Source organism: Styela clava, chromosome 2, assembly GCF_964204865.1.
Source record: "Styela clava chromosome 2, kaStyClav1.hap1.2, whole genome shotgun sequence".
Lineage (NCBI taxonomy): Eukaryota > Metazoa > Chordata > Ascidiacea > Stolidobranchia > Styelidae > Styela > Styela clava.
Genome location: NC_135251.1, coordinates 28,300,370 through 28,304,428, shown reverse-complemented (window position 1 = coordinate 28,304,428; position 4,059 = coordinate 28,300,370). Strand labels below are relative to the sequence as shown.

Genomic DNA, 4,059 nt, shown 5'->3' with positions numbered 1-4,059 from the left:
CACTTTCGGTAATGATCCTTCCGCAGGTTCACCTACGGAAACCTTGTTACGACTTTTACTTCCTCTAAATGATCAAGTTTGATCGTCTTCTCGACACGCCGACGCGGCCGTTGCCAGCCGCGACGGGGCCGATCCAAGGATCTCACTAAACCATTCAATCGGTAGTAGCGACGGGCGGTGTGTACAAAGGGCAGGGACGTAATCAACGCAAGTTGATGACTTGCGCTTACTGGGAATTCCTCGTTCAAGGGAAACAATTGCAAGTCCCTATCCCAATCACGAATGAGGTTCAACGGGTTACCCGGACCTTTCGGCCTAGGTTAGACACTCGCTGCTTCACTCAGTGTAGCGCGCGTGCGGCCCCGGACATCTAAGGGCATCACAGACCTGTTATTGCTCAATCTCGTGTGGCTAAACGCCACTAGTCCCTCTAAGAAGTTAGACGCCGACCGAGAAGGTCGCGTAACTATTTAGCATGCCAGAGTCTCGTTCGTTATCGGAATTAACCAGACAAATCGCTCCACCAACTAAGAACGGCCATGCACCACCACCCACAGAATCAAGAAAGAGCTCTCAATCTGTCAATCCTACCTGTGTCCGGGCCGGGTGAGTTTCCCCGTGTTGAGTCAAATTAAGCCGCAGGCTCCACTCCTGGTGGTGCCCTTCCGTCAATTCCTTTAAGTTTCAGCTTTGCAACCATACTTCCCCCGGAACCCAAAGACTTTGGTTTCCCGGAAGCTGCCGGAAAGGTCGTCATGGTAACGCCTCCCGATCGCTAGTTGGCATCGTTTATAGTCAGAACTAGGACGGTATCTGATCGTCTTCGAACCTCTGACTTTCGCTCTTGATTAAAGAAAACATTCTTGGCGAATGCTTTCGCAGTAGTTCGTCTTCCGCCGATCCAAGAATTTCACCTCTAACGGCAGAGTACGGACGCCCCCGTCTGTCCCTCTTAATCATTACCTCGTGCTCCGAAAACCAACAAAATAGAACCGAGGTCCTATTCCATTATTCCATGCAACACTATGCAGGCGAACAGCCTGCTTTGAACACTCTAATTTTTTCAAAGTAAACTTATCGGCCACCGCCGACACTCAGTCAAGAGCACCGACGGAGAACCGAAGGTGAGGCGAACGCAACCAGTGACACGCCTTGCGACGGACCGGCGGCGCTCGCCCAAAATCCAACTACGAGCTTTTCAACCGCAACAACTTTAGCATACACTGTTGGAGCTGGAATTACCGCGGCTGCTGGCACCAGACTTGCCCTCCAATGGATACTCGTTAAGAGTTTTAGGATGTACTCATTCCAATTACAGGGCCTCGTTAGAGTCCTGTATTGTTATTTTTCGTCACTACCTCCCCGTGTCGGGAATGGGTAATTTGCGCGCCTGCTGCCTTCCTTGGATGTGGTAGCCGTTTCTCAGGCTCCCTCTCCGGAATCGAACCCTGATTCCCCGTTACCCGTTATCACAAAGGTAGGCACGTAGCGTACCTTCGACAGTTGATAGGGCAGACACTTGAATGATACGTCGTCGGTGCAGAGACCGTACGATCCGCGTGGTTATCCAGAGTCATCAAACGTCACAGGACGAACCCGGTCGGTTTTGATCTGATAAAAGCGCGCCTCCCGAAGTCGGCGCTTAATGCATGTATTAGCTCTAGAATTACCACAGTTATCCACTTCGCTTACGAGATCAAATAAACCAAGACTGATTTAATGAGCCATTCGCAGTTTCGCTTTACGAGAACTCGTACTTGCACCTGCATGGCTTAATCTTTGAGACAAGCATATCACTACTGGCAGGATCAACCAGATAGCTGCGACAGCTGCGCTCGGCCCTTGCTGGGCCGCCCGGCGCGTGCTCGTCGCATTCGTTTAAGACCGAGGCGATCGCCTGCGGCCGTACTCAGCTTCGACAGTCGCTGGCCGCGACGTCCACGCTCTCGCCGGCAGTGCCAGGCGGAGCGATTTGCGTTTTTTCTTTGCTCGCCCTCTCTCGGGCTCGATCCATTCAGTTTCGCACAAACAAGAGCTCTGCCGGCCGCCTGCAGCGGTGCCTAAAACCCGGGCATAACAATGCGACCGTTCTGCTAGGCCGACAAGCGCTCAAGCCAGACGCTCGATCGAACGCCCCCTACATATTAGTCGAGACAACGGCTCGCTCATTAGCATCGCGTTTGTACTTTAACTTTTTTCGGCTCGGCTTCTTTCGACGCCGATGCCGGCGACGCAGCACTCTCTCGCCCGCCAGCCACCGAGAAAAGGGTGCGCTCCGACCGGCCCCGCACCGCTCTTTCTTGGCTCATTCGAAATTACTGTCTTTCGCTCTGACATGCCTTACCTAGGGTTAGGTTAGTATGCTTGCACGTTTGTACTTTAACTTTTTTCGGCTCGGCTTCTTTCGACGCCGATGCCGGCGACGCAGCACTCTCTCGCCCGCCAGCCACCGAGAAAAGGGTGCGCTCCGACCGGCCCCGCACCGCTCTTTCATGGCTCATTCGAGTTTACTGTCTTTCGCTCTGACATGCCTTACCTAGGGTTAGGTTAGTATGCTTGCACGTTTGTACTTTAACTTTTTTTGGCTCGGCTTCTTTCGACGCCGATGCCGGCGACGCAGCACTCTCTCGCCCGCCAGCCACCGAGAAAAGGGTGCGCTCCGACCGGCCCCGCACCGCTCTTTCTTGGCTCATTCGAAATTACTGTCTTTCGCTCTGACATGCCTTACCTAGGGTTAGGTTAGTATGCTTGCACGTTTGTACTTTAACTTTTTTCGGCTCGGCTTCTTTCGACGCCGATGCCGGCGACGCAGCACTCTCTCGCCCGCCAGCCACCGAGAAAAGGGTGCGCTCCGACCGGCCCCGCACCGCTCTTTCTTGGCTCATTCGAAATTACTGTCTTTCGCTCTGACATGCCTTACCTAGGGTTAGGTTAGTATGCTTGCACGTTTGTACTTTAACTTTTTTCGGCTCGGCTTCTTTCGACGCCGATGCCGGCGACGCAGCACTCTCTCGCCCGCCAGCCACCGATAAAAGGGTGCGCTCCGACCGGCCCCGCACCGCTCTTTCATGGCTCATTCGAGTTTACTGTCTTTCGCTCTGACATGCCTTACCTAGGGTTAGGTTAGTATGCTTGCACGTTTGTACTTTAACTTTTTTTGGCTCGGCTTTTTTCGACGCCGATGCCGGCGACGCAGCACTCTCTCGCCCGCCAGCCACCGAGAAAAAGGTGCGCTCCGACCGGCCCCGCACCGCTCTTTCTTGGCTCATTCGAAATTACTGTCTTTCGCTCTGACATGCCTTACCTAGGGTTAGGTTAGTATGCTTGCACGTTTGTACTTTAACTTTTTTTGGCTCGGCTTCTTTCGACGCCGATGCCGGCGACGCAGCACTCTCTCGCCCGCCAGCCACCGAGAAAAGGGTGCGCTCCGACCGGCCCCGCACCGCTCTTTCTTGGCTCATTCGAAATTACTGTCTTTCGCTCTGACATGCCTTACCTAGGGTTAGGTTAGTATGCTTGCACGTTTGTACTTTAACTTTTTTCGGCTCGGCTTCTTTCGACGCCGATGCCGGCGACGCAGCACTCTCTCGCCCGCCAGCCACCGAGAAAAGGGTGCGCTCCGACCGGCCCCGCACCGCTCTTTCATGGCTCATTCGAGTTTACTGTCTTTCGCTCTGACATGCCTTACCTACGGTTAGGTTAGTATGCTTGCACGTTTGTACTTTAACTTTTTTTGGCTCGGCTTCTTTCGACGCCGATGCCGGCGACGCAGCACTCTCTCGCCCGCCAGCCACCGAGAAAAGGGTGCGCTCCGACCGGCCCCGCACCGCTCTTTCTTGGCTCATTCGAAATTACTGTCTTTCGCTCTGACATGCCTTACCTAGGGTTAGGTTAGTATGCTTGCACGTTTGTACTTTAACTTTTTTCGGCTCGGCTTCTTTCGACGCCGATGCCGGCGACGCAGCACTCTCTCGCCCGCCAGCCACCGAGAAAAGGGTGCTCTCCGACCGGCCCCGCACCGCTCTTTCTTGGCTCATTCGAAATTACTGTCTTTCGCTC

The 4,059-nt window shown here is 54.0% G+C and overlaps 1 non-coding gene across 1 annotated transcript; it reads right to left on the bottom strand.

Moving 5' to 3' along the window:
• Positions 1-9: 9 nt before the first annotated feature.
• LOC144420209 (small subunit ribosomal RNA) lies at positions 10-1,819 on the bottom strand. The gene has a single exon (XR_013474562.1). It is a non-coding gene; the product is annotated as a small subunit ribosomal RNA (ribosomal RNA).
• Positions 1,820-4,059: the final 2,240 nt, after the last annotated feature.